This window comes from Nannospalax galili, unplaced genomic scaffold (assembly GCF_000622305.1).
Source record: "Nannospalax galili isolate Female #2095 unplaced genomic scaffold, S.galili_v1.0 scaffold318, whole genome shotgun sequence".
In the NCBI taxonomy this organism is placed as follows: Eukaryota; Metazoa; Chordata; class Mammalia; order Rodentia; family Spalacidae; genus Nannospalax; species Nannospalax galili.
Window position 1 is genome coordinate 4,865,087 of NW_008341889.1, and position 18,328 is coordinate 4,883,414.

Consider the following 18,328-nt stretch of genomic DNA (forward strand, 5'->3'; position numbering starts at 1 on the left):
GAGCAGTGTCTCAGACTCTTCCAAAATGAAAAGATTTTTGGCCTCGATTTTTCTATCCAAATGATCAATCAAGCAAAACAGAATAGTTTATTTGAAGGTGTCCTTTAGCAAAACTAGGTGACAACCAATAAAGTCTGACATGAGGTACATAAGAAACGGTGGACGTGATCCAACAACAAAATGAAAAATAGGCCCAGCATGGCAGCTGGGAGGCAGGAGAGACAATTCATCCCATTAAATCAGAAATGGGGAGAACTCCATGGAAGGAAGAATGGAACGGATTCTGTTCAGAAGACAGGATAATTAAGAAGCTGGCTTAATGACAAAAATACAGTTTCTTTTCTCAATTAAGGAATAAAACAGATATGCACAGAAAACTCCAGCAGAAGGCTGTTGGCTGACTACTCACAGCCTTTCCTCTCTAATTCCTTGTTAAGGAACTCAATTTATTTTTTCAGTTTTCTTGTTTGGGTGAGAGATATGTGACTAGGTTAGGTAACCCTTCCTTCAGACCCAAGGATCAATCAATAAAGTTTCAAGTCACCCTGGAGCTACCATTCTCCTTTGACAGTGATGGAGTTAAAGGCTGGACAGTGAGCCAAGTCATTCAGACCAATCAAACCACACAGGAAGGACACCTAGGGAGAGCCTTGAAAGAATTCCCTATATAAGAAAGGGAAAGATCTGATGGGGTGAAAGTTTGCTGCAAAGGACATTCTTTGGCAATCAGTGGGTTTGGATGTGAACTGCATGTTGGATAGTAGTTCAGACAAAATGTACCATTCACATTTGAAAGACTTGCTGTTCTGTAGTAGAAGTGAGGTTAACTGGGGGCCTCTCACTATGGGCTGCATCCAGGTTGGCTTTGGTTTTCAAGAGAGTTGCACTATTCTCAAAACAGCCAGCCCCAGCCTATACTGAGGAAGGTGGAGGCCCAGGCCTAGCAACTTTTGAGCAACACAGCACTTCTCTAGTGAACCATCTTGATTCCAGGCGGCTACTAGAACCATAGGACTGAGTATGACCACAGTCTGACAGTCCTGCCAGTGCCATCCTGTTCTGTGTCAGCACCTGTAGCCTAGAGAAGGACACCTGGGACACTCAACATTGGACTTGCTGAACCGAGTCATTGTTGCAGGATTGAATCATAGTTACAGATCTCTTAGGAGAGTCCTTTCTTAGAGTGATACATGGTGAAGTATTTAAGGGCAGAGAATCATGGCATTTGCAACTTTCTCAAGACTGGCCAAGTTTTATTGAATCCACAAACAAATCATACCATTTACAGGAAAATGGATAGAATTAGAGATTACCATGTTAAAGAAACAAGCCAGACTAGAAAGAAAGAACAAGCATGGCATATTTTCTCTCACAGAAGAATCTAGTTTTTTAAAACATTCATATAAAAAAGCAGAGGGGAAGACTACATGGAAAGATGAAGGGTATCGGTGCCCACTGGGATGGAGGGGAGGGGGGAGATGAGAAATAGGGGGTTCATGTATGAAAATATGAAATTTACACAATAAATATGTTAATAAATCTTCTATCTAAAAAAAACCCACCAAAATAAAAACTCTAGAGATGTGTCTAGACACACAAATGTAAACAAAGCAGAAAGCTCACATGACAAAATGTTCTAGACAGATGAATCTAAGAATCAGGCAGCAGGGGCTGGAGAGATGGCTCGGCAGTTAAAAACATTGGTTGTTCTTGCAGAAGACCTGGGTTCAAATCCCAGCACCCACATGGCAGCTAACAACTGTCCGTAACTCCAGTTCCAGGGAATCTGACAGTCTCTTCTGTTTTCTGCAGGCATTGCACGACATGGGTACACTTACCTACATGCAGGCAATACACACATATGCATAAAATAAAAATAATAGCAAAAAAATTAGGGTAGAGAATGATTGAAGAAGACACCTGCCGACTGACCTCTGGCCTCCACCCATCCACCCACCTAAGAAAAGGAAGAAGGATGGGTACTGTGCTTTGGGATCTTCTTTCCCCATGTCTTGCCTTTCAACACATAAGAAAAAGATGCTCAAAGCTGCAGAAGCCACTGGAAGACAAAGGTCAGGAAATCACAAGGGATGCTCCTCACTGCTGCTGCATCGCCCAAGCAAAATGACTGGAGGAGAGGGGATAGATATCATGGAAGGCATGAAAACATATACACACGACATGAGCTACCTGACAGACTGCACGAAGAATCTCTTTGAGGGGCTGGGGAGATGGGTCAGTGGTTAAAACACTTGGCTTGTGTTCTGGTTTGTCTCTTCATTGCTGTGACAAAACACTGACCACTACCAACTTGGGGAGGAAAGGGTTTATTCAGCTTACATCTCCCAGGTCGTAGTTCATCAGGGAGCCCAAGGTAGGAACTCAGGGCAGGAACCTGGAGGCAGGAGCTGGAGCACAGGCCATGGAGGAATGATGCTTACTGGCTTGCTCCCCTGGCCCCTGGGGTGGAGCACCCCCGCCCCCACAGTGGGCTGGGCCCTCCGACATCATTCAACAATCAAGAAGATGCCCCACAGACATGGCCACAGACCAGTCCAGTGAGGCAATTCCCCAATTGAGGCTCCCTCAACCCAGGTGTGTCAAGTTGACACTAAAGCTATCCAGCACAGCTTGTAAGCATGAAGGCCAGAGTTCAGATCCCCACAGCCCACATAAATGCTGGTGGGCCTGGCAGCCTGCCAGTAATTCCAGCCTTGGAAGGAGACGGGATCCCCACAGCAAGTTGGCAAGACCAGCCTTCTCAGCAAGCTCTGGGTATGACTGAGAGAGCCTGCCTCAAGGAGTAAGGTGGAAGGCCAAACAAGGATGATTCCCTGTACAACGGTCAGGCCTCCACTGCATGTGCACACTTACATTCACTCACACGTATGCCCACACACAGACACATATATACGCACATCACACACACACACACACACACACACACACACACACAAAATAGAAGAAAAAAAAGGGAATCGTTTGACTCTGAAACTAGGAAAATCCTTATTTATTGACCTGGGTCATGACACTGAAGGAGTAGAGAGAAAATGTAACCCTCCCTCACTAGTCTGAAATGAGTACTTGTGTGATCATTTAAAATCAGGCTCAATGTATAAGTAAAGCTCCAAAGACTTCATTAAAGCAACAGAGCTGAAGGGATGTTCACAGTCTTGTCAGCACAAAAGGCACAGCCGGAGACATTGAGGATGGAGAGAAGATGCTTGTCAACTTGGAATTCTATCATGAGACTAGAACTCTCTAAACATTCCATTTGACTCATCTCTTAACAGTTTTTCCTGCGAGACAGAATTCTTCTACTATAGAATGCATTAGTCATTTTAAGTTGGGTGGTTTCCCTTCCAATCACTAAGAGATCTTTATATATTCTAGATCCAAGTCCCTCATGAAATGTGACTTACAAATAGTGCATCCCCATATTGTGAGTTGTCTTTTCATGTTGGTAGTATCTTTTGCAACACAAACGTTTTTAATTTCAATAGAATCCAGTTTACCTATTTAATACCTTGTTGCTTGTGGTTTTGGTCTTCATCAAAAAGGCTTTGCCTGGCCCAAGGTCATTTAGACTTTTACTTTCCCCTAAGAATTTTTAATATTTCACACTTAGGTCTATGGTCCACTTTTGGTTAATTTTGTGTATGCTTATGAGGAAGGGGTTCAAACTGATTCTTATGATGTAGAAATCTAGTTGCCTTGGCAACTAGACTATTCACTCCCTCATTAACTAGCACCCCTGTTTAAAAAAAAAAAAAAAAGGCCATAAATGCACCTCTAGATCTTCAATACCACTTACTGATCTATATTTACTGACCTATCATCTTAAATTAAGGAAAACTCCACTCAGCCCTAAATGGACACCTGTTTCCACACACCTCTTGCGTACTGACTTCCTTCCTTCCAGACATGTGTGATAGCAGGGTTATTTTGGATTTTCCATGGAGGCTGTGCTCATATGCACTCCCACTGCACTGCCTCAGTTTCCTTTTCCCGCCGTCCTTCCCAGCATAGGTTTGTCGACATCCATGTCAACGAGATATGACCTTTCTAATTTTCGGTGCCCATTTCCAAACTATTTGTTTGAATACCTGTTTTCATTACTTTGTGGTACAGACCTAGGAGTGGATTATCTAGATGGACAGTAACTCCATGCGGAGTTGAGGAACCACTGAACTGTCCCCATAGGAGTTGGCTGCACCACTCCATATTTCCACAGCAACAGGTGAGGATTTCAATTTCTCCATCTCCTAATCCACATGTTATTTTTTTGTTTTCTGTCTCATCTGGAAATGTGACCTCTAGATCAGAATAGTATGTAGTATATCAACTGTGTATTGTACTGAATACAATATTCAGAATGATGTAATTCCAGCCTTGCCTCTCCTACTTTGTCCAGATTATGATTCTGTGAACCTTCTGGAAGTTGCTTTGCTTTCTATGTTCACATTGAGTTTATTACAATAATTAAAAACCAGTGTTGTCTGTATTCAACCACATTTCCTTCATCCCTATAATTGTGTAGCTGGTTTTTGAACCATGTACTGAGCTTCACATCACATTACAGCAAAACAGCATGTTGGCCTTCACTGTTTCAGCTAGAGCTGCTATTTCCAGTAAGTGAACCCCACAAACTTCATTTCACCCCAAATTTTGACAGGCATAGTGTGAACATTTTTTGTGAGGTAACATGTATAATTCCTTTCAGCATGCCACTGGAAATTTCTATCCAGTTGTCACCAATTCACTACTCATTAACTCTCAGAGGTATTGCTCAACTAAACACATTTCCACCTAATTGTATGGTTGGTCATCTAGCCAACAACATCCCCACAGTCAACAGAGAAATCCTGTCAAATCTCTGGCTCAAGTCCAGTTACAATGTAACTCTACTCTTATGATCGCTCTAAAAAGAAGCAAGTTAACCTAACACAATTGTCTTATTCAACCCATGTTATACTTTCTTTTAAAAATGTAATAAAGGGCCAGTGAGGTGCCTCAGTGGGCAGAGGTGCTTGTGTCCAGGCCTGACATCTGAGCTCCATCCCAGGATCCCACAAGGCAGCTCATTCTCTCCTCTCTCTCTCTCTCTCTCTCTCTCTCTCTCTCTCTCTCCGCAAAAAAATAAAAATAAAGAATTTTAAATGTAATTAAGCCAGGGACAATGCCACACATCTGTAATCCCAGCACTTGGAAGGCAGAGGCAGGAAGATTGGGAGCTTGAGGTCATCCTTATAGTGAGATCAAGACAAGCCTAAGCTACATAAGACCCTGTTCCAAAATTAAATTGTTTTTCATTGTTTTTAATGTGGACCTGGGTAGATGGCTCAGTGGGTAAAGTGCTTGCTCTGCAAGCATGAGCACCTATGTAAAAAGCTGGCACATGTCTATAATCCCAGCACGGGGGTCAGAAATAAGCAGACCCAGGGACTTGCTGGCTAGCCTATCTACCCAAACTGGGGAGCTCCAAATTCAGCAACAGACCTGACATTGCCCCAAAAACTAAGGTGGAAGGGGCTGGAGAGATGGCTCAACCATTAAGAATGCTGGAGAGATGGCTCAAGAGTTAAAAGCACTTACTCTTCTTGTAGAGGACCTGGGTTTGTTTCCCACATGTAATCCATGTGTAATCCCAGTTCCCAGGATCTGATGCCCTCTTCTGGCCTCCTCAGACACTGCATGAACTGGTGCACAATCTCATGCACACAAAACACTCATATACTTGGCTATTTTCCAGCATTAGCCTCCTGAGTGCTGAGATTACAAATGTGGGCACTTCTCAGGCAAGACCATTTCTTGGTGTAATTCTCATCAAACATTGCTGTGTTTGGATGGATCAAACCTACTTAATCTGTAATCCCCAAGTAGAGAAAAGCAATTATGGAACCTTCCATGTAGAAAGTGAAATCTCAAGAGCAGAAAAGGAAATATGAATGTATATTCAAACTGCTCAGGAACTCTTATGCACATGCAACAAATTTATGTCAAAGTGACCACAAGATTATTTAATAAGAAACAGATGAATGTTAACTCCATATTTACTGCTAGAAACCAAAGCTTTGTGAGAAATCTTGACTTTATTGGGGGGGGGGGGTAGGAAGAAAGAATGGGAAAGTGTACCTATATGTTCTTTGCCTGATTCCTTCTGTTTCCTGAACTGCAGAAGACTAAGCCTCCTTGGGCTTTGGTGACCCCACCATTGGGGTGTTTTTCATGGTCAATTTTATTGTACCTGGGTACTTCTTTTCCTATATAAAATTATTTTGTAACACATGCTGACTCTTTTCCCTTTTTTTTCCTTCTGGGAAAATTAATGGTAAGTTCTCTTTAAGAAATATGCTGGGTGTAGTGGCACATGCCTGTAGTCTCAGCACTTGGGCGGCAGAAACAGATGGATCTCTGTGTGTTCAAGGCCAGCCTAGTCTACATAGGAAGTTCCAGGTCAGCTGGGGCTACAGGAAGACCCTGTCTCAAAAAGACCAAAAAAATACAATGTAAGTGGTAAGCAACTGTGTTTCTGATAATGTGCATTATTTCATTAAAACCAATTCCCCTGATTCCTTTAACAGCATGTACCTCACCTAAACATCCCTTTTACAAAGCATTCAGGGACCTTGCAGTCTGAAATGGCCTCCCCACTTCACCTTTCCATGAAACCGACTACAGTCTCACAGCTCACTCACTCAGTCACCCAGCGCTTCCTATTCTTTGCTGGTTGATGGCTTAATGATTTATCAATTGTTTGCAACAGGATCCTTCAGGGAACAACTCTTTCTATTCCTTTCTAATTTCATCTTAAGTATCATAACTCATGATACTTATGAAGGGCTTGTACTCTAATACAGTAATCCATCCCACATATGATAACCTGAGTCTAAAGCACTGGAGTCAAGGTGACAATGGAGCTCACAACTCCTGCAGACATGTAAGGTTGCCCACTTCATCAGAGGATGGAAGTGTGGTTACTGAAAGGCAAGCAGTGCCAAACAAAGGATTCCCCCAAATACGATAACTCCCAACACAGCAGGAAAGACAGGAAGAGATGAAGGTAATGAGTGTGGAGGATGAAGGTACCAGATGGAGGGTGTGTGAAGGATGAAGGGATGAGATGGAGACTGTGTGAAGGATGAAGGGATGAGATGGAGACTGTGTGGAGGATGAAAGGATGAGATGGAGGCTGTGTGGAGGATGAAGGGATGAGATGGAGGCTGTGTGGAGGATGAAGGTCACAGATGAAGGGTGTCTGAAGTGGACAGAATGCTAGGACTCAAGTGAAGAAAACAGTGAACAACAAAAAGAAAAAGTGTGTTTGGGAGAGGAATAAGCTAAGCAGATTCTATTAAGAAAGAAAATGCTTATTCATTTCCTAAAATGTATTAATAAGTACCAACAAATTACCACATATTAAATAAGTACCATGTATTAAATAAGTAACAACAAATTAAAATGACACAAATGTATCTATTCTGGAGGTCAGACTCCCAAAATTGGTCTCACGGGGCTAAAACTCAAGGTGTCATGAGAGTCATGTTCCTTTCTAAAAGTTCTATGGAGAATCGATTTTCCTCCTTTGACAGTATATAGAAACAGTCAAGAATTCCTTGGCTCACGACCCCCTCCACATTCACAGTCAACCATGGCTTTGAACCCTTGCCATGCTAGTCTCTTGCTTTTTTTTGACCCTCTGCCTCTTGCTTCCACTTCTAAAGGACCTTGTGACAACACCAGACCCACCTTACAAACAAGATAACCTCTTGTTTGGGTCAGCTGGTCCCTTATTTCTCTTTTGCCAAGAAATGCATTCAAAGGTTCCAGGGATTGCTATATGGACATTTCTGGAGGACCTTCACTCTGATCATGATTACTGTGTCATGAGCTTCGTTTATGGCTTATTCAGTCCTCACAATGGCTCTATGAATGGTTCTGCAGGGAATTGTCTTTTATACCCATTTTATACATGAGGAATCTGAGGCTATGTATAGCTCTTTTAGGAACTTTAAATAGCTCAAAATGTCAGGTCGACAGTAGACAGAATTACTACTGTTTGTGGAACTGAACCAATAAAACCAGGATTCATATAGCACAGTCCCCACTGGTCTGTTTCTGAATCCCTTTCTACCGTGTGTGTATGTGTGTGTGTGTGTGTGTGTGTGTGTGTGTGTGTGTGCACATATGCATGTGTGTATGTATGTGTGTGCATATGTGTGTTGAGGGCAGAAAATATGTAGAAAAAGTAAGGCTTACAGTTAGGTGGGTTGGTGCAGGCCTATAATCCCAATACTTGGAAGGTAGAGACAGAAAGATCAGGTCAGCCTGAGCTACATAAGAACTTGTCTCAAAAAAACTATAAAAAAATTTTTTTAATTAAAAATAAAACTTTTCCTGCCTCCTATTCTAACCAAAATCATCTCTCATCTTCTATCTCTTTATATTTGAGATCTCTGTACATGGTTTTCTTTAAATAAAAAGATACCATTCTGTTTTAAAATGTGCTACCTTCTATCTCAGATTTGGTGCATGAAGAGGTCATGTTAAGAAATCATGTAAGTTGGGTGTGGTGGTCCATGCCTTTAATCCCAGCACTCAGGAGACAGAAACAAGTGGATTGTGAGATCAAGGCCAGTCTGGTCTGCATAGCAAGGTTCTGGGCCAGCTGGGGCTATAAGGAGACTTTATCTCAAAAAAAAAAAAAAAAAAAAAAAAAAAAGTAAGAGTGGAATATCAAATGTGAATGGTGAAACACTGACTGATTCTGCCCAGGGTGATTCTGTTAGAAGGTAGGGCTGACTGAAGGTAACTACACAACTACACAACGAGAGTGAAGCCCCCACCAACAGTAGTTAGTGCCTTATTTGAGGAGGCAAGGGAACTACAAAGTTCTATTCCACCAAGAAATAGCAAGAAGTACAAAACCTGAAACCAGGAAGAACACTCTCACCAGAACTCAATCATGCTGGTCTACTAATCTCAGAAGCCTCCAGAGCTATAGAAAATAAATTCCTGTTGTTAATAAGCCATCCAGCCTGTGGCACTTTATTATGCAACCCAAACTGCCTAAGATATTCCCCAAAGTACATATGCTAGCTCAGAGATCATGAACATTTTATTATGCCTTGATGCATACAGCCCATTATTTTGCAGAATACTATGGATCGTATGTGAAACGGATTGTTAGGGTGATACAATCAACTTCCAGGTGCTCTTCACATCTGATAATGAACCCCTAGGATGCTTGCTGGCCCGTCCCCAAACACTGCGTCAATGAGCTATTTTCTTTGTGTGTCCGTAAAAACAGCTCCACCAGACGGACATCAGGGAGGGGTCTGGTGAGTGACAGAAGAAGATTATGTGGTACAACAATCGCAAATGTGATAGTTTAACTTTCAATTCTAGAGCAGGCTTTTTTTTTTTTCTTTTTTTTTTTTTTTGAGATAAGGTCTCAGGTACCCCAGGTTGTAGCTGAGGATGAACTTGGAACAGAGTCCAGAAACTGGAGACAAAAGAGTCCTCCAAGCAGGAAAGCCCAGCATAACAAGGGCCTAGCACTCAAGCTCAATGTAGAGGAAGCCCCCTGATTCCTCACCCAGAATGATCCGATCTGCTGTGTGCACGCATGTGTATGTGTGTGTGTGTATAACAGTATGACAACCTTGAGTGTAATTCCTCAGGCCAACCCCCTTTTGTTCTTACTGAAACAAACACTCTCACTGACCTGGGAATCTCCAAGTGGGCTAGGCTGGCTGGCCAGAGAGTCTTAAGGACTCACCTGTCTCCATACCCCCAGCACTGTAATTATAAACACAAGCCATCATGCCCAGCTCTTTCACTAGGTTCTGGGGAACTGATCTCAGGTCCTCATGCTTGCAAGATAAGTGATTTGCCTACCAGGTTGTATTCCCAGCCTGCACCTGTCATTTTATCTATGAAAGCACAGGAGTAATAGGAGAGGAATCCCTATAGGGAACGCAGTGAGCACAAAGAAAGCCTAGTGGTCAACAGTGAAGCAATATCCAAATCAACTCCCCAAATTAGACAGAATTCAGAAATGACCAGTTTCCCCCCCAAAAAAACAGAGTGGGTTATGTGCTGCTGGATAAAAGCATGAAGGGCTGGGGTTTTTCAGCAAACGAACTGTTGTGAGTTCTCTGACATTCTAGATATGCAAATGGAACAACCAAACTAATATTTTCCACCAGTGCTAGCTATACACAACATAACCCACCTGAAGTTTTAAAACTGAAAATTATAAACCAGCATCCTTTGGTAATGAACTAAATTCACATATAAAGGTTACCATGAAATAAGATGACAAACCAAAAATACAAAACAAAACAGAACAAGATGTCTTAAGAGGTTGAAATCTTACACCAAAATCCATTTAAGCAACAAAGAATAAATATGAATATTTTACAGTCTAAAATACGAGGCTGGGATGAGTAAGATGGTTCAGCAGGTGAAGGTGCTTGCTGCTAAGTCTGATGACCCATGTTCAATCCCCAGGATTGAAGGAGGTTGAAGGAGGAGGGAACCAATTCCTATAGATTGTCCTCTGACCTCCACATGCACACCATGGCACACATGTGTATGCATACATACCCACACACAAATAAAATGTAAACAACATAAATAAAACATAAGGCTGTACTAAAGTGAACAGTTTTCAGATACCTTTCAAAAAAGAGACTCTCAACAATTTAACCTCTTAAGAATGTTCTGAAATAGACATGTATCTGACAATTACTATTATCTAAAAAAGGATGCAGTTGGTAAGAAACTTCTGTCCAGTCCATACCTACTAAAAGATCAAGAAAGCACCAGCCTTAAAGTGCCAAGTTTCATCAAAAATGGCCATTCAAAATAATCTTTAAAATACAAAAGAAATGGACTAGGGATATAGTTCAGTGGAGCAATTGACTAACCCTGAGTTTGACCCATAGCACCTCTTAAAACCAAGTGTGGAGGTACATGTCTATCCCATCACTCAGGAGGTACAGGCAGGAAAACCAGTAAGCAGTTCAGGGTTATTCTTAGCCACAGAGCAAGTTCAAGACCATCCTGGCATACATGAAACCCTATCAAAAGAAGGAGGGAGAGGGGAAGTAAGAAAAGAAGTGAACAGAAAATTATATTACAATCAATAGAGAATAGAGACAACCCCAGAAGACTCTCAAAAAATAAACTGCATCTTCTACCTTGAAGTCCCCATATTAGGGGTGGTCCAGGTTACCCCAATATGAACAGCAAGACAATCAACCTATGAAGCACAGATTTGACCCAGGCAAGGGGCTGAACATGCAGCAGGATTATTATGTGCTAAAGCACTGCCCTGTAGGGCCAATCTGTAGAATGTGAAATTTGTTTACTTGAAGGGCTATCAAATGATTAAATGAGCATAAAGAAGCATTACCAAAATGAGTCCAGTGACCTTCCTAAGGCAAAGTATCATCTTTCATTATTCTCTAGGCTCGGGTAAAAAAAAAAAAGGATTCAGGTAATTTCTTTTCAAAGCCAAACTTTACTTGGAGCTACGCATCATTAAAACACCCACTTGGATCTACTCCTAGAGGTTAAACACATTGAATAGGAACAAATTACACAGGAATGCACTATTTGTTTAAATGCTCCTTTTCATCTATACAAAGTATCCAGAACAGACAAATGTATAAAGATACAAATGTAGATGGCATCACCTAGGACTAGTGGTGCCTAAAACTGGCGGGAAATAGGGATATAGGACTACAGAACATAGGGGGGTACAATAAAAAGTACTGAACCGTACATTTTAAATAGGTGAATCTATGGCATGTAAATTATACTTTGATAAAGCTGCTACAATTACATAAATTTTGTAATTCCTAGGGCAAGATAGAACTGTGGATAAAGGCATTTGCCTCCAAGCCTGACAACCTGAGTTCAATCCTTAAACCCATGTGGTGAAAGGACAGAATCAACTCCCACAAGTTGTCCTGTGACCTACACACACACACACACACACACACACACACACACACACACAAACAGTTAAATAAATGTAGAGAAAAAATTAGTACTCTAAAAAAAATTTTCTAACTCCTCACAAATCTGGACTAATCTAAATTGCTACCCTATGCTCAAGCTCCATAGGGCCTACCCTCAGTCAGATGTTTTCCTGAACTGGTTGACCCTACCATTTTCATTCCTTCATTGTCCCTTGTTTCTGAACAATTCAGTTCTTTTCTCTACAAACACAAAGGTCAAGTGGGAGAAAGAATGGTGGTGCGGAAGGACACTGTGTAAAAGCTAAACACTTCGGACTGAATTTTAATAAAACTGATTTTTCAAAATAGGTTTTTTTTTTTTTTTTTTGGTCTTTTTGAGACAGGGTCAAAAAGTCCACAAATGATGGCATCTATTTATTTTAGTATCTGAGCTTAAAAGAAATGTGTTGCTACTCTATCAGCAAAACATGAATGTATACAGATGTAATCAAACATGTTTTTCTTTTAAATGAATGAGTTCTGTAAAGTATAAAGGAAGACACCTCTAGGCAGGATTTCAGACATCTGCTACCCTCCGGGAACAGCAGAGTTTGCAATCCCAAGGAACAATGCTAGGGTTCACAGGTTTAATACAACGAATCCAGGTGGGGTGCCTGGGAGCTCCTGACGAGCTACCCACAATAATGGAACAGGTGAATAACAGACTAAACCTCGGCGCCTGGGGGGTCTACACAGCAAGTGCAATCTCCAAATTTACTAATGAATGGAGACCTTCTGGCTGATTAGGCTACCAAGCGGCCTGCAGCTGTGCTTAGATTTAGAAACCTTAAGAGAAACTTTTTTCCTCCTCTGGAGTTGCTTAAAGAAGCACCTAGAACAAAAGATGCACCTGCTTCACCTGCCTACACCGGAGCTTCAACAGCCTCAAATTGAGAGTAAAATCTTCTGCGATGTGATCGGGAATAAATCTGTATTTCTCTCTGGGATACACGAGTGAGATGAAAGTCACAAAGCAATTTTTAAAGTTCTCTCTAGAGATTTAAACGAATCAAAAAATAACAAGATATTATGCTCTTAGCATGTACTCCAAAAATACTACAGGGTAAGGGCAGGTAAAATGTTCCAACACACTACATCTGATCAGTTGTTTTAAAAAGATTCTTTGGCCCACATTCTAACACATACTGAGGGCAGCCTTCTGTTCTAACAAGGAAAAAAGAAACCACAATTACATAGCCTGGAGAATTAATAGTAAGTCCATAAAAATTATTCTTTTTCCTCATTCCCAATAATCACAACTTTCTAAAAATTTCAAGTAAGCAAAATAATTTAAGACCGCTCTGAGATTAACAGAAGAGGAAAATCTGGAGGAATAAACAGGAATGGACTACCTAGAGCTAACTAGAGCTGCAATGTTTCAGGTCACTCAATATCTGAACTACCAATGAGCTATGAACTTTAGTGATAAGAAACAATGTTGTTTCAGGTCACTCTTAATATCTGAACTACCAATGAACTGTGAAACTTCAGTGATAAGAAACGTTTCCTTTAAATACACCCAAATACTTTCTTCCATATAAACTAAGAATTTGAGCTTCTTTCAGGTCATGCTTAGAGAATGTTGGTGTGTTATAAAACTGGGAAGATACTTTAGGCAACAGTAAAAATGTTAGGCTCCAGCCGGGTGTGGTGGCACACGCCTTTTATCCTAGCACTCGGGAAGCAGAGGTAGGCAGATCTCTGTGAGTTCAAGGCCAGCCTGGTCTACATAGTGAGTTTCAGGACAGCTGGGGCTACAGGGAGACCCTGTCTCAAATAGACCAAAAAAAAAAAAAAAGTTAGTCTCCAACTTCTGCCAAACTCCACAATCTAATGACAGAAATACACAGATAACCATACTAAACCAACAGACAGGACAAGCCCTGCACCCTAGGAGGATTTTGCAGGCACAAAAGACAAGAGCAATCACCTTTGATGAGGAGGACAGAGGAAGATTTGAAGGCAAGGTGACACTGTACTAGACCTCCCCATCCTGCAGGGTAACTGCTGAAATTCACAGCTCCAAGCTTTGTTGCCCCCAAAATAGTTTATATATATATAAAATATATATGTACTAAAAGTTAAAGTGGTAACATATATAGCCAGGCCACCCTCCAAAATATCTTACATAAAATATTTTAATATATACAATGAAAACTGCTAAAGTCATGAAACCTTTCAGCATTCAAGTTCCTTCTTCCCACCCAGTGTTCCTTCCAATGGCAGCATGATGCCTGTGCTGCTGTTAGACTGCACTTGGTACACTAAGCCACCCCCATATTTTTCCTATGATGAGGAATTCTGACTCTCTCCGTTAAACTGAATACATCCGAGAACAAGACTGTCGTCCATTTCCACTTATCTCCCTATAACACTCCTTAAATATATGGGTACTTAACAGATACTGTCGGCAGATCAAGCCTAGGTCTAGTTATTGCCATATAGGATTTACCATCAGAACAGACAACTGTACAACAGGTATTTTGAAGCTGGATCACAATTGTATGCACCAACAAAGAATATCTAGATTAACAGACCCTTGTCCCAACCTTTTGTTCTTTGGTGCAATTTGTTCAGAAAACAAATTTTTTTTTTTTTTTTAATTTTTTGGGGCCGGGCGTGATGGCGCATGCCTTTAATCCCAGCACTTGGGAGGCAGAGGCAGGCGGATCTCTGTGAGTTCAAGGCCAGCCTGGTCTACATAGTGAGTCCAGGACAGCTGGGGCTACAGGAGACCCTGTATCAAAAAGACCGAAAAAAAAAAAAAAAATTGGTGTGGGTCGGGTGCAGGGGTGAGGGTTGTGGCTCAGTGGTAAAGTGCTTGCCTAGTAGCATCACGAAGCTCTGGTTCAATTCCTAGCATTGGAGTTTTGTTATTTAGACTATCTCAACAGGTCTGAGGATATAGCTCAGCATGCATTAGGCTCTAGGTTCAATCCTCAATACTGACAAAAGAAAGAAAAAAGTATTTCAACAATAGTATCTGCTTCTATCACAGAGACCTAAGACAACACTATTGAGTGTGCAATTATGTACTGGATCGATACAGAAATGGTAGGCAGTCTCAGCTCTCAAAGCACAGTCTAAGACTCAAGAAATGTCTTAGGAATATGTATATATAACCCAGTAGGTTTAAAATATGGAAAACACACCAGAAAAACAAATGTTGTCCAGGAAATGCAGCTTAGGCATTTCAAAGATAATTCTTTCTGAACATTTTCTTTTTTTATGTGCTCAAAATTCAGAAATTCTATTGTTTAAATAAGTTGATAAACAAATAATGGGAAATTAAAAAAAAAATTTAACCAGCTACTTCCTACAATGAGATGGCAAGAAAGATTGTGCCCAGACACCTGTCTGCTATTGTTACCACAGATTTAAATTAAAAAAATAATAATAATAAGGTGCAACAATGCCACATAGCTCCAAAATGGCTATAAAAGGTAACTTTTTGTAACTATTTCCTAACCTCTGTGACAGAGAAAAGAATTCTCTGTCAAGCATTAATGTCTGAAATCGGGGACTTGTTTCCCAAATAGTTTCTGTATTACAGCTACTGAGACTGGGAACTTTAAATGTTCATTCACAATTTCCTAGACAGTAGCTTAATCAATGAACAACTTTGTTGAGTTGCCTTTAAAAACAAAACTAGGCCAGGTGTTTCTAAGTAACTCTTCTAAAGTGATTTTACAAAGTATTGTAACAGTAAAAACAACACTGAATGGAACTCTACTTTTGATACTAAGTAGCAAACCAACCGGACAGAATGAAACCCCAATACTACTTTGTTTATGAGGCACTAACTTATGGCTTGCAAGTACTCTACTAAGGACTGTTCAACAAGAAACTGTCAAAAACCGAAGGCTTATGAAAACATTCTTTTCTAAATAAGGACTCTAAGAAAGGATGTGCTGTTTCAAGCTATGATTTCTGCGGCAAGTATTGACAAGCATAGCACGGGAATAATGTTCGCAGTGCAAAGACCTCCGACTTGCTTTCCCAGTAGTAAAAGCAAATGCCTGTTAGTCATTACAACGCCTACAAATTGAATAGGAGAAATCAACTTTACCGAAGGTACCTGGCTAGGCAGAGATGCACTTTATAAAACCAACTTTATTTCCATCAAAAGTTTTTTTACTGTTTTTTGTTGTTTTTTTTTTTGTTTTGTTTTCCTCCAATCCTACAGTCCCTGGCAACCTGCCCAGCTGTATTCTCCCTCTACCCTCTCCAACGAGCTCCAGACATCGGGTCCGGGTAATACTTTCCGTAGTTCAAAGGTTACGGCAAATTCGGTTCTGTCTATAGAGCTCTTGCATCTCAACCAGATCCCCCCCCCCCCGTATTTAGTGTTTTGAAACGGCGGCCTGGGGAGAGGTTAGTGGCTCCATCTCATTGCAAGTGTGCAAGAAATGCGATTCGGGGTGACGAGGGACAAAGCTGGAACCGTAGTAAAGACCCGCAGCCGTCAAGCCCCAAGTCGCCCTAGAAATCGGCCTCTCCAGACCCAGGAAACGAGACTCTGCCCTGAGAACCTGCCGCCCGGAAGCAACAGCTTCCATCAAACGGCCGAGAAAAGTTGAAGGCAGAGCTCGGTTACCGGGAACAGGGGCTGCGGGGTCCCGGAGGCCGGGCCGGGGCGGCGGCTGCGGGGTGCTCGGGGCCGACTCTAGCTGCGGAGGGCTGGGGTCTAGGGATGCGCGGACTCTCCGGGTGCAGCAGGAGGGTCGCCCGGGTCGCACCCCGCCCCAGCACCGCGGGCAGTGGGCGGAGAGAGGAGCGCGAGGACAGCGGACAATGAGGGGCCGGGCCGGTGACCTCTGCCTCTGCTCCGGGCGGCCGGCTGCGCGCTCCAGCGGGCCGGGAGGGGAAGCTGCGGCCGCCGACCTGCCTCCATCCAGCCGCCGCCCGTCAGCAGCTGGGCGGGTCCCGCGGGTAGAGGAGGAGGCGTGCGAGCGCAGCCCGGCGCGCAGAGAGCCGGGAGCGCGCGTGGAGAGCGGGGCGCGCGCCGCCTGCAGCCGGGCACGGGCGGGGAAGGAGGCGCGCAGGACGGCCGGGCACGCGGTGCTCCCCACGGATCCTCCGGAGCTCCGGTCGGCTTTCAGTTGATCCCGGCACCTCGCCGCGGCTGTGTCCGTTAGGAGTCTGCCCGACCGGCCACCTGGCCCGCCTCCCTCCTGGCGCCCAGCAGGAAGGGCTGCCGGGCCAGGGCCGGGCACCCGGGCTCCTGCGGCCGCGGCTCTCCGGGCATCCCATCGCCTTGCCCCCGCGCTGGAAGAGAAAGTGAAATGAAGCGTCTTGCCCTGGCAGCACCTACCGGGTCCCCAGTCCAGTGCAGCTGCCTCGCTCCTCGGCCGCCGCTCCCCGCCCCCGGGCCCCAGGCTCCGTTCTCTTTGACAATGGCGTGTCCCCTTTAAGGAATAATCCGATCGGGACAGATCCGTGGTTAAGCCTCCCTCCGACTCGGATTTTAACCGGATTTCTCTCTCTCCCCGAGCCCGACGGGCGCCCGGCGCTGCTGCGAGCTCTTCCCACCCCTTCCCTGCCCCGCCTACCCTCTCGCCCTTCTGATTGGAGGGAGCCTCTACAACAGGAACAGCCATCCTCGCTCTCCACTAGCCCACCCGGCCGCCGCTCAGAGTTACCCCCACCCTCTCCCCGCCCCCCTCCCTGGGTTGGTCCTGTCTCCAATCACTCTCTGTCCTCGCTTCCAACGTTGCTTTGGAGAACTGGCAGTCAAGGCTCACCCTCCCGCCTCCGGAAAGCGAACTTTATTTTTATTGGTAGAAACACATCTTCCTGTGCACCTGATTGGGCAAGGAAGGGGCTAGCCTGCACGCTCCTTTCCCATTTTTGCTCTGGGAGGACGGCTCTGAGAAAGACAGTCGCGAAGTCTTCTCTACTTTGGCATCCTCTAAGCGCCTTTGCCTTTAAATGTTGGTAGGGGTGGAGGGCAAACAGCCTAGACTGAGGAGAGCGGGAAAGGGAGAAGGATGCAAAATCTTAATCCCACGTCACTAACTGTGGGATCTGCGAATCCAGTCCTGGAGTCCAGTGAATACCTGAACTCCTAGCACTCGGTCCTCAGAGTACTCGAGTTCTCACTGTCTACTCACGCCCTTGATTCTCTGGCACTGCGCACCCGGAAGAGCTCTTGAAGGTGTGTGCAAATCTAGAAGTTTCCTTGTTTGCCTTGCAACCGTTCATCCAGTAGTGTTTAAGTCTTTTCCATTAGAAGTTACGTTTAAGTCACGTCCTGTGTGTCGTTCTGGCGTTTGCGTGGGAGCTGTTAGTTTTTT

General features: G+C 43.4%; 1 protein-coding gene across 4 annotated transcripts in view; it reads right to left on the reverse strand.

The window, feature by feature from the left end:
* Fryl (FRY like transcription coactivator) overlaps positions 1–17,556 on the reverse strand; it is a 269,494-nt gene extending 251,938 nt beyond the window's left edge. For all 4 annotated transcript variants that reach the window (XM_029565713.1, XM_029565714.1, XM_029565711.1 and 1 more), the window contains exon 1: positions 17,347–17,556. The gene's annotated coding sequence lies outside the window, so the exon portion shown is untranslated. The remainder of the gene's footprint in view (positions 1–17,346) is intronic.
* Between the last annotated feature and the right edge of the window lie 772 nt (positions 17,557–18,328).